Here is a 13,830-nt window from a genome sequence, read left to right as displayed (position 1 = left end):
ATCTCTACTTCTAAAAAATTAATTAATTAATTAATTAACCATTAATTAATCAATTAAACGACTATATTAAATCATATTTAATATAGAATTAATCAACATATAATTATCACATATTTATATTTATACATCTCTTTAATATTTGAATCTTATTCAAATATTTTTCTCTCTTAATTATAGATCACATCTATAATTCACCATATTATATTAATCTCATTAATATGCAATTGATTTGAATAATTCAAACAATTCCTCTTATATATCCTTTAGTGAGTTAACAAAGGGACCTTATAGACCTACAGATTAGAAGTTCCAATGATATAAAATTAATAAACTCTATAATTAAATTAATCAATTTTCATTAACTACCAGTCACTCTACTAAAGACTGATAATTGCACTCTTTGCACTATAGATTTATTTTTGTGTCTACGGATATAACCAATCAAAAGTGATTCGACCCTTCACAAATTACTCATAACTATAGCTGGATCAAAATTAAATACCATTGATCCCTCTAATGAACGAATAGTTTATAGTCCAACTATAAACTAACACCTCTGGGGCCAGTAAAAGGTTGAGACCTCAATGTTCAAGACCTAGAATTAGCTATTAAGGGAGCAATTTATCTATTTTTCCTAAGGTTAGGGAATGAGTGAATTTCATCTTATGTAGTTTTATTCCCAACTATCTACTCGGACAAGTCCCCAAAATGGTAGGCTTGTTGAGTCGGCTAACAAGGCCACTCTCACCCATACAAATCAAAGGATTGTCCTCATAGATAGGAGTTCACAATGCACTCCAAATTAAGGTTGAGTCACCTATGGTCATCCAAGTGAAATGTAAGTCTCTTCTAGCAACGGTGTTATATAGAGCTATTCATTTGGCGGTCCGATCTTATACAAACTCTTTGTATAGAATACTCTCGTTCGCATTTCTCCAGACTTAGTAGAAACTGATAAGACATAATTCAAAGGCTCTAGAGCTAACATGGCATGCTTTACAAACGATGATGATATGAAAGAAGGGGATGATCCAGAGTCAAATAATAGCAAGGTATAATGTCCAAAGATTGAGAGTGTACATGTCACTACTATTCCAAACTGCCCGGCCTCACGACGATTGATGGTATAAACTTGTCCGTGTTGTTGTTGTTGTCTATTTGTATTGTGTTGGGCATTCTGTGGCTGATTCTGACCACCTCCAACAGAAACGCTAGGGCATCTGTCTGCCTTATATCCCTCCTACTTGCACTCAAAACATACTCTCGTGCCGACTAGACAACTCCCCACATGGACTTCCCACATGATCTACATACAGGATTATCTTTCCAAGCTTCTCCTGTCTCAGGATTTCGTTGCTAATACTGTCGTAATGGTCTAAACGTTCCTGAGCCTTTTTGTGGGGCCTCAGGAGCCTTCTGCTCTTCTTTTCTCTTTTGTCCTATAAGGGTCCTGACCCTTGAGGTCTTGGGCATTCCCCCTCCTTTAGAGAGTCCATCTTTACCGCCAAACGGAGTGCCTCCACATGAGTAGTCAGCTTGAAGGCTGTACAAGACCACATATCTCACTTTTTAGGCTCTGGACAAACTTTTCAACTCTCTTCACCTCCATGGCAACCAATTCCAGAGCAAAATGAGCCAATCTGTCAAACTCTTGATCATACTCTTCGACCGACATCCAAACCTACTTCAGATCTAAGAACTCTTGATTTTTAGCGTTCCTCAGATTGATAGAGAAATACTTTAGATAAAATCATTCTTTGAAATGCTCTGAAGTTATTGCTCCAGCTTTAGCACCAATCATCCTTTCAACGGACTGCCACCAGATGGCAACATTATCTGTAAGCAAAAAAACTGCACACTTTACCTTCTGGTCGTCTGGGCACTTCATATATCGAAAGATCGTCTCTATGGAAAACAACCACAACTCTGTCTTGGTAGGATCCTTTAATGACCCATTAAACGTGCGGGAATTATACTTTTGAAAATCTGTCAGATGCTTAGCTTCAACGAACAGATCCTACAAATTCTGCCATGGAGTAGTGTCTTGAGGAGTAGGAACCTCCTGAGGCAGTTCTCGTCGAGCTAACACCTCCTCCACTATCTTCTTAAATCTTTCCTCTAGCTGAACCGACATTACAGCAAGTTTCGTCGGGGTAACGGGTGCATTAAAAGGTGGGTGTATCGATATTTATTCCTCATTATTTGCAATGTTTTCGACGGATGGGTTATGTCCACCTCTCTTACCACCCGTCCTTTTTCCTCGACTAGGGTTAGTAAAATTCCCTGCGGGGTCAGGTCCCCACGGGGCCCCACCCCGATCAGGGCGGGGAATCCCTGGTTTGATCGGGGATGGGGTCAAATCGAAAAAAATTTTCGGGGCCCTGTCCGAGGACGGGGATAGTATCCCTACCTCGACCCTGACCCCAACCCCGATTTTATATAGTTATATTTTTAATATTTTATAAATATATATTTATAATATATAAAATAACTTATTTATATGTATGTTTATAATATATACTATAGACTTATGATGTAAGCCCAATATTGAATATATAAATTCTAAATTTAAGCCCAAAAGTCAAGCTCAAACTTAAAAAATTAAAAGAAAAAATGGGAAATACCTGCGGGGATCTAATAAGGGATTCCCCACGGGGAATTAGTAAGGGAATCCCCACCCCCGTCCCCGCCTTCAAATGGCGAGGATGGGGGGAATTTCCCCCACGGGGTCGGGGACAGGGGACCCTCCCTTGCCCCAGCCCGGCCCCGTTGCTAACCCTATTCTCGACCACTCCTACATGTACTTCGACGTGGTGGTATTTCCTATCATTCACAGTCAATCCTCAATTAACTTTTCAGTAAAAGTAAATAATTTATTACCAACCTCAGAGAAAATAGGTAATGTCATGCATATACAAGTTCTAGAACACTTTAACTAGAAACATACCTAGCGAGGACGAGGGATCTGTAGTTAGCCATATGGGACACAAAACCAAAACTTACATCGTAAATCAGCCTATAGAACCTAAAACTTAGGCTCTGTACCAACTGTAACGACTCGACCTTTCAAGTACTCTAACATGGGCTGTTAGGTCGAAATACTCATTTTCATTCAAAACATTTTGACCGACATAATGTAAATACAGTGAAAACATGGATGACCATTTTAAACTGAAATGTAAATTCAATAACAAATCTAATGACCAACACATTTAGTTGGGATCTCAGAAAAAAAAACGTTTGAACCAAAAACAATATTCCAAAACAAAACAATAAAATCGATTATCTGTCAACAAACTCAAATAAAACGAAAATAAAATATCTAAATAAGTAAATGAAAACAAAACATGAACTGCGTGGAAGAGATTTCTATTGTCCCTATATGGCTTTATCACGGTGAAGGAACTCGACTGAGGAGAACCTTGAGTGGAAACGGATCGACCAAATTCCATAAATTATCGAATATATAAACATACAAGAAGATATGCATTTATAATTAAATTACAACATGCTTTTATAAGAAAAGAGTTTAAGAAATATTACCTTTGAAGAACCTTTTCTTCACGACTTTCCCTCGAACTGATCACAAACTACTTGAAGACCTTCAAGAAATAATCTCAAACCAAAACCCAAATACTACCACAATGCTACCTTGATATTCTTTGTGCAAGAACCAAGGAGTGGTGGGCTCTGACTATTTTGGTTTTAGAGGGGAAGATTAATGTGGAGGAAGCAGAAGATTGAGAAAGATTTCACACAAGGCAAACTCATAGACCACTTCTGTAAAATTTCTCTCAATCGTTCAACACACTGGCAAAACATAGAGGAAGAAGAAAAACTATTTTTCTTTTATTCCTCTAGCCAGAAAAGATAACCATCTCACTAAAGTAAGTGGAGAGAAAAGATGGGGAAGGGAGTTGTAACTCCCTTCCATATTATTCAAATAATAATAATAATATAATATAAATAAATATGATAACTAACTTATCATATTATATTTATATTAAATTATATGTCATATCAAATATAACATATAACCTATAGTTTTAATATTGTATCACATACAATATAACTATAGTTACTTTTCTCTTTTATATGACATTTAATATAAATCATATTTATATTAAATTTAACAATTATGAATCACATTCCTAGAAAATATATTTGAATCTCATTCAAATATTTATTTTCTCCCATTAAGCTATAATCTATCAAATACATTATGACAATTATATCACATATAATTGAAACAATTTAATTATATCATATGTAATTAAATCCTTCCATTAATTTGAACAATCCAAATTAGTCCAAAAACTGATTCTCAATTAAATCCTTTTGAGCTACCAAGGGGGCCTCATGGACCTATAGCTTAAAGCTGCTACGGTATAATTAATAACTCTTTAATTACATTATACACCATCCGTTAACTGTCGGACACTCCACTAAAGACCGACAGCTGTACTCTTTACACAAGATATATTTCTGTGTCCATTGGATATAACCAATGAACAGTACGATGAACCTTCACAAATTGCTCATAAGTACAGCCAGGCCAAATTACCATTTTGCCCCTATAATTACATCTAACTCCTTAAGTACCACTAATCCCTCTAATGAGCAATAGATCATAGTCTTACTATGACAAACCTCTCTCGAGTCAGAAGAGGGTGTGGCGCCACATTTTTTAAGACCCAAAATCAGCCCTTAAGGGAGCAATTTATTTACTTACTACTGCTTCGGGGAAGGAGTGAACTTCATATTGTGTAGCTATGTTCCCGGCTCCCCAATCAGACGAATCCCCAAAATGGTAGACTTGTTGAGTCGGAAATCTGGCCACTCTCACCCATACAAATCAAAGGACCACCCTCATAGGCAGGAGTTCACAACTCACTCATGATTCAGGTCATGTTACCTGTGGTCATCTTGGTGAAATGTAAGTCTCTATTATGAACGATTTTATATAATGAGACTAAACATTTCGTGGTCTGGTCTTATACAAACTCCTTTGTATAAAATATCCCCGCTCGCATGTGATGACGGGCAGAAATGCACGTCATTATAGGTCTTTTATTTAGAATTATGAGGGCTGCTAAATAAAATATGTGGCGAATATGTTAGAATTCATAAAAAAACGAGTTTGCATCGATCGACATTAAGAATCTCAGCTAACCCACTATTATGCGTTCAATTGTTTATTTTTTGTAGCAATCGCAGAAATCGATCGCATAGCGGGATCCAGGTTATCAAGGAGATGATCGCATGCGCGATCGCATATGCTCGACACATGGATGTTACGCCATCTACCGCATGCGTCCATCAACTACATACATCCATCGCATAGAAGTTGTGGCCGTCAAGCGAATGCGGTCATCGTAGAAAGATTGCGGCTACATAATAATAAACATAATAGAGGGATGACCACAAGGTTGGTGGAATGCAAACATGAACGCATACCTCGGGCGTATCAAAAGATGATGTTGACATTTTACCTGCCACGCCGTTAGCAGCAAAGATTCAGAAAAGGACCATCGCGCTGCGAGTGTCGGATTCAGAGCAGATCCATAAATGTTATCGGCAATCAAGCTCTATAAATAGAAGCCGTTTAGCAGAATTTCAAATCATCCAAGGTTTTTCGTCTGAGGCTCCTTGCCTTAGGGTGGATCCTTGTGATCCAGACCAAAGTGTGAGAAGATAGCTTGAGAGTTCTCATCCCCTTCAATCATTCCGAGTGACGACCGGAGCCTTCGCCGGAGTTAGAGCTCGAGAGAGTCTGCTCCACCACCCACCCATGGCACCATCGGCAGCCTTGACACACATCTGCTGGAAGCAAGACATTGCTTCCAGCTGGCTCTCCATTTCTCTTCTTTTCTTGTATTGTATTACATTTTGGCTTAAGGAATTAATACATTTTGTGATCAATACATTTCTATATTTTCCTTCGACTCCATCTCCATCTTCATTTACTTCGTATCATTTACTTTCATTGCCTCATTGAGTAAGATTGCTAGAGTATCACATACTTAATCATGCGATATAGGAATATGAAGCATGTAGCAAACCATCGGGAGGTGTGCGTTGCGTGAGTGTTGTGAGAAAACCTTATTTGTTTAGTGCGAAGCTGTAACAACGCTTGTCTAGAAGCGGACGCAATGTTTGTCTATGAATAGAATCAGCAACAACTAACTACCTGGGAGTGTAAGTGGTTGGTTGCATTAAGCAATGTAAGCAAGTGTTCACTTGGGATAGGAATAATCTTACGTCAGCCAGGTTTATGCGATTACCTTGTCTTATGAGCGCATCATTCATCATTTAGGCATACTTGGGAGAGTAGTCTAAAAACCAAATCTAAATCTCGGGAGAGCAGATTGGATCGCATAAGCAAGAATGGACACTTAGGAATAAGTTTCGTTTATTATTACACATCGCGTGCATCTACGTCGAGTGTGTATAGCATGATCGCATAAGTTTGCATTGGCTGGGGTTGCCCTTGCGGTCTAGCTTAGTGTTGTAGTGAAGACATCTTCACCTTTTCATCTATTTCTCCGTGCATTTACTACGTGTTAACAGTTGTCGTGTCTCTACCTCTCATTCATACTTCTCCCGCTTAATCTATTAGTTAGGAGTAGAAGTAGTGCATAGCTTATCACCCTCATCATTCTTTTATTTATTTGCCGCATACACATCACCACATACCATTTAGCTACAAGTCCTTGAGTTCGACCTCGGATCATCCGAGAAATTTGCATTCTCGTTATACTTGGCGAGAGCGCAAGAAAACTTGTGGCAGGAACGCATGGTCATTGCATATGAAATCAACGCATATTTTTCATTCCAACGCATGACCACCGACGCATGAGAGCAAACGCATAACTTAAGACATGCATCGTATAAATATGCGTTCATTAATTTTCGTCATCAAGTTTTTGGCGCCATTGCCGGGGACTTGGCAGCTAATAGTTTGTTGAGTTTTATGTTTTCCCAAGCAACCTTTTTACCTTGGGAGTATTGTAGCTTGTGCGACCAAGTTGCAAACAATATTGACGTGTAGGCGATATACCAAAAACTATTATTGACCCCAAGATAGAAGGGTCATCAATCGTATGAGCTGAAGGTAGTTCTAAGCACATGGTGGCCAACATGCGCTCAACAATTGCCAGAAGTTCCAATGGCTGGGGCGAGCCCCTTGACCTAAGCAGTTGAGAGAAATCTTCTGCATGGGAGACTCCTTGCGGTGACATCACTCCAATTTCTCCAGGGACGTCTTCTACTCTATCTTTACCTTGCTTTCTTAGTTTAGTTTATTTTTATTGTTATTTGGGATATGCAACTGCTTTCTTGGTTGTGGTGCATTTGCTCCTTGTAGATGTGACAATAATTCTCTTCGGTGCGCAGTTACAACAATCCTCCCCATCATTCAACGCATGGCTTCGACCACATGAATTCTAAAGCATGATCGCAAGTGTTATCCTACTCAAGGTCCTTTTCTTGTTATCTTTTATGCATTATACTTTTGAAATTCTCTTTGTCCGAATGGCCGTCCTTTGCGATGCATTTATGATGGTACGTATAATTCATTACATCTGCTAAATGTTTAAGAAAAGGTTTGCACAAAATAAAACTTAAACTGTCAAAATTTGAAGAAGCTATTAAAAGTAAGGTGAGCGTTGCCAACCTCTAAGTTTGGGGGTGGCAGCGATCCCGGAGAATTGCGTTCACTACATTGCGATCATTTTCTAAAAAAAAAAAATGGGAATAACAACTCCACTGTCAACGCAATGGGGAAACCCATGTTGATAAGAGTTTTAAGTTGGGAAAGACACTTACCCGTGGTTGGATGTCCGCATGACACACGTGGGGGCAAGCCAAAATAAAAGTAAGTCGCCAGGATCAACGCATAAGCGCAACTTCTCTATCTGGCGCAAGCAAAATTTAGCAAGACAAGAGTTGAGTTGAATATGGCACGCAACCGAAGTTGGCTGTCCGCATAACACACGTGGGGGCAAGCCAAAACGAAGAGGGTAACCAGGTTCAACGCCGCATTCTAATAAGAAATCGCAAGGCTTTGAATTGTTTTGAATGAATATATTCTTAAAAGCTGAACGCAAAGTTGCGGGGAATGAATAAAAAGTTTTAAGCAAAGGCTTGCCGAATTTAAGCTTAGAAAAGATCTCTTTGAAGAAGTAGTCAAAGTGGAGGAGAGCGTTGCTGCCATGGTTAGAGGTATGAGTAAATTATATTCTGAGAGGTTAGTCATCGCAAGGGAAAGCCAGAGGGTGAATATTGAATTTCTTGAGTATAACGCATGCTTGAGGACAAGCATGATTCTAAGTTTGGGGGTGTGATGACGGGCAGAAATGCACGTCATTATAGGCCTTTTATTTAGAATTATGAGGGTTGCTAAATAAAATATGCACGAATATGTTAGGAATTCATAAGAAAACGAGTTTGCATCGATCGACATTAAAAATCTCAGCTAACCCACTATTATGCGTTCAATTGTTTATTTTTGTAGCAATCGCAGAAATCGATCGCATACGCGGAATCTAGGTTATCAAGGAGATGATCGTATGCGCGATTGCATACGCTCGATGCATGGATGTTGCGCCATCTACCTCATGCGTCCATCGCATGGATGTTGCGACCATCAACTGCATGCGTCCATCGCATAGAAGTTGTGGCCATCAAGCGAATGCGGTCATCGCAGAGAGATTACAGCTACATAATAATAACCATAATAGAGGGATGACCGTAAAGTTGGTGGAATGCAAACATGAATGTATACCTCGGGAGTATCAAAAGATGAAGTTGACATTTCACCTACCACGCCGTTAGCAGCAGAGATTCAAAAAAGGACCATCGCGCCGCGAGTGTCAGATTCAGAGCAGGTCCATAAATGCTGTCGACGATTAAGCTCTATAAATAGAAGCCGTTGAGTAGAATTTCAAATCACCAAGGTTTTTCGCCTGAGGCTCCCTACCTTAGGGCAGATTCTTGTGATCCAGACCAAAGCGTGAGAAGATAGCTCGAGAGTTCTTCATCCCCCTCAATCATTCCGAGTGACGACCGAAGCCTTCGCCGGAGTTAGAGCTCGAGAGAGTCTGCTCCACCACCCATCACATCTGTTGGAAACAAGATATTGCTTCCAGCTGGCCCTCCATTTCTCTTCTTTCCTTGTATTGTATTACATTTTGGCTTAAGGAATTAATACATTTTGTGATCAATACATTTCTGTATTTTCCTTCGACTCCATCTCCATCTTCATTTACTTCGAATCATTTACTTTCATTGCCTCATTGAGTAAAATTGCTAGAGTATCACATACTTAATCATGCGATATAGAAATATGAAGCATGTAGCAAACCATCGGGAGGTGTGCGTTGCGTGAGTGTTGTGAGAAAACCTTATTTGCTTAGTGTGAAGTTGTAGCAACGCTTGTCTAGAAGCGGACACAATGTTTGTCTATGAATAGAATCAGCAGCAACTAACTATCTGGGAGGGTAAATGGTTGGTTGCATTAAGTAATGTAAGCAAGTGTTCACTAGGGATAGGAATAATCTTACGTTAGTCAGGTTTATGCGATTATCTTGTCTTATGAGCGCATCATTCATCATTTAGGCATACTTGGGAGAGTAGTCTAAAAACCAAATCTAAGTCTCGGGAGAGCGGATTGGATCGCATAAGCAAGAATGGACATTTAGGAATAAGTTTCGTTTATTATTACACATCGCGTGCATCTGCGTCGGGTGTTAATAGCATGATTGCATAAGTTTGCGTTGGCTGGGGTTGCCCTTGCGGTCTAGCTTAGTGTTGCAGTGAAGACATCCTCACCTTTTCATCTATTTCTCCATGCATTTAATACGTGTTAACAGTTGCCGTGTCTCTACCTCTCATTCATACTTCCACCGTATAATCTGTTAGTTAGGAGTAGGAGTAGTGCATAGCTTATCACCCTTATCATTCTTTTATTTATTTGCCGCATACACATCACCACACACCATTTAGTTACAAGTCCATGAGTTCGACCTCGGATCATCCAAGAAATTTGCATTCTCGTTATACTTGGCGAGAGCACAAGAAAACTTGTGGTAGGAATGCATGGTCATTGCATATGAGATCAACCATATTTTTCATTCCAACGCATGACCACTGATGCATGAGAGCAAATGCATAACTTAAGACATGCATCGCATAAATATGCGTTCATTAATTTTCGTCATCAAGTTTTTGTAGTATGACCACCTACGCATGAGAATAAATGCATAACTTAAGAATATATTTGCTCACATGTCTAATACATGAATGATCAAGATCAGATCATTTGCAGCACTTTACAAAATTTATAACACCTACAAAGTGGGTCATACTCGTAGTGTCACCAGGATAAGGTACCCAGCTTTATCCAACTACTACAGACCATTTAGGTTATCATTTAAACATGATCTACTCGTATGTCTTCACATACATGTTTAAGTTACAAAGATAGCCTCAGATGTTAGTTTATTGATTTATAGTTAATGCAACTAAAATATCACATATATTTATAGACAATGAATAAAATGTCAAATATTTTATTAAATACATAATGAGTTTGTTCATACAATGTTTACAAACTATAGGACCCTACGAGATTTAGGGCATCAACCCCAATACACGGGGTCCTCCTGTCTCTCGTCGGTCTATTCCTATTGTTGTTTGAAAAACATAAAGAAAGAAAGGGTGAGTATAACAATACTTAGCAAGTGAACTGGACCCTCTAGGTTAACTATTAACTAGTTTATCTAGGCATCGATTTACACCCATATCATATCAGTCGTAGTGATCTCAAAGGGTCACCTATCAGTCATAAACACAACCCCAAAGGTACACGTATCAGTCATAGTGTGAATCTCGAAGGTCCACAAATCAGCATGAACTCAAAGGGACATGCATCAGTTATAGTGTGTAACCCAAAAGACCACAAATCAAATCGAATTATCTTAATAAAATAACCCAATCTCCATTTGCAGACCAAATTAAATCTCAACTAATTTAAAATAATCAAATTGAATTTAACTTAGTCAAATACTTAAATCTTGAATTTCAATTTATCCAAATAGTCCGAAATAAAATAATATTTAATCACATAATAAATCAGGGTGTTACATTTCTTTTCTTTATATTTATAATTTTTTAGTACTCTAAAGGATTGTTTATTTCGTGAGAATCCAAGATTTTCGTGGAATGAAGTGACCATTATTACTGTATTTGTTTTACAATAATGTAAAATGTCCGAACATTTGATGATTCTTGTGCATCCTAGAATATACTTACGAAGGTCATCTCGAGTGTTTTGGATACTGTTTTGAAACATGATTTTTTTTTTCTAAATTTTCGTGTTGAGCGCATCCTCTTTTTTAATTTTTTGACCTTTCTTTTTTTTCCCCATATATACACACATATATATAAATATCACTCTTCTTTATTTTCATTTTATAATTAAATAAAATATTGTCAATGGTATATTTCACTCTCTTTGGTTATATTGTAGTTGTTTTTATTTTTTAGAGATATTCAAATTCAAATTAATATTTATTTTATAAAATAATATTAAATTAATATATATTATTTTATCAAACAAATAAAATAATAAATCCAAATAATAAAAATAAATATGTTGAATAAGTTTAGATTATATCAAATCAAGTATAAATTAATAAATAGTTGTAGGGGCATCTTGGAACATTATGTAAATTTAAAACATTCCCAAGAAGAATCTTACACAGTTATTCAAGACATTCCTTAAGAATTCTACAAAACAAACATAATTTTTTAATGAGTTTAGCGACTAAAATAAGTAGTTTGAAGAGTTGTTTTCAAATATAGGGAAATAGGCCAACTTATTTGCAAATATAGTAAAATGACAGTATCTATAAGTGATAACAATAATAGACATCTATTAAAACTTTTTAAATAAAAAAAAAAGTAGAGATTAAATTGAAAATAAAAACATAAACGTTATACACTTTATACAGTAACATCATACAAATATTGAATAACTAATAAGATTCTATTATAGGAATATATAAAATTAATAAGTAACTAAAAATAATTATATTAAACAATATTTTACACAAATTATTTAAAATTATTAAACACACGTGCCTTGCACGTGGTTAAGTACTAGTAAAATAAAAAGCTTTGTACCATTGAATTTTTTACCTACTCGTCTTTAGTTTGTCTTGTGGAACTTTGTACCAATCGTGCATGGAATCAATGAATCACATTAACTTTGGAGTAAAAGTAATAATAAAAAAGAATATATATATATATATATATAATATTCGTTTGATAATATGTAGAGTAGGAATGGAACCTCAAAACTAATATTAAAAGTTTAATATGTCAGTTGAGTCATATTCATAACCACAATCACAAAGATTTGTATACGAAAGAACTAAAATTATAAATTGTGTGTATTTTAAATACGGTTAATTAAATTTATGTATATGCATGTTTTACTCTTAAAGATAATTAATATTTTATTTAATATATAATACAAGTATTTAACATGAGTATTTTTTATAGTTTCAAATTAGTTCTCCCTAAATATAATATTGTAGAATGTATTATGTAATATAATCATTATACTCATTTAACCACGAATAAAAAAACTATTTAACTATAAGTCAAAATTTATTGGGAATACTAAATATAAGCTATTGAATTATTTATCAGGTTGAATTATGCTCATGTTGATAAACATTTTTAGGTGTTGAAAGTTTAAGTCTTCACTAACACTCTTCGTTTGAAATTAAAAAAAAATTGAATCCAATTTGGTCATAATACTATTAGCTTTTCATAAATTACTCGGTGTCCTTTTAAACTATTCATTTTAGTTTCTTATTTCTAATTTTTATCAAGTTGTAGCCATATATTAAAATAAAAGTTAAAAAAATATTTTTGTTCTCTAAGCTTTCATGAAAATAATAATTTAGTCAATCAACTTTAGTTTATAACTATAATTTAGCCCCATTTTTTAAAAAAAATTATAACAATTTAGTCCTTAAACTTTAATATATAAGTAACAATTAAGTTTCTTGTACGTTACATTTGTAACGATTTAGTCTTTATCATGATTTTTTTAATTAAGATTTAATGAAATTTCTAACACATGTTGATGAATAAATCGATCAAAAATCAAATTTATTTATAAATAATAAAACCCAGTTATTACGTAATGAAAGTTGGTAGGGTAGTTAATTACAATGAGATTTTAAAGTATAGGAACTAAATTATTACTTATTATAATTAGGAGACTAAATTGTTATAATTTCAAAGTATAGGAACTACATCGTTAATATTATTAACTTAAATTATAGGACTAAATTATTATATTTATGAAAGTTTAGGGACTTTTTATTTAGGCCCCCTTTGTCCTTTTTTCTTGCCCTTTTCAAATTTCTAGATGTATATTCAATATAATTTGTAATAAAGGTCTTCTTGCTTGTAAAATAGAAACTAAAATTAAAAGTATAGTGAAAAAAAAATAGATATCCTAAGAAGTTTAGGCAAATACATAAATATTATTTTGATTTTAATTAAAGTTAACTAAATAATTATATTATAAATTATTATTATTATTATCGGGGATAACTAGGCAAACCCGTTTTAAAATCATATAGTGAAGGTCCAAAAATGACTTAATTATTCTACGTTTTAATATAGTAAAAATAAAAATAAAGATCTATTATAACACTCATCCTTGAATTAGGAAATCTATGTTAATCATATCCAAATTGTTCTTAAGGTAATCTACATGTACTCTATTTACCCGTCCTTAAAAATTTA

Source organism: Benincasa hispida, chromosome 2 (genome assembly GCF_027475165.1).
Source record: "Benincasa hispida cultivar pf3 chromosome 2, pf3_genome.v1.1, whole genome shotgun sequence".
NCBI lineage: Eukaryota > Viridiplantae > Streptophyta > Magnoliopsida > Cucurbitales > Cucurbitaceae > Benincasa > Benincasa hispida.
This window is presented reverse-complemented; position numbering follows the sequence as displayed.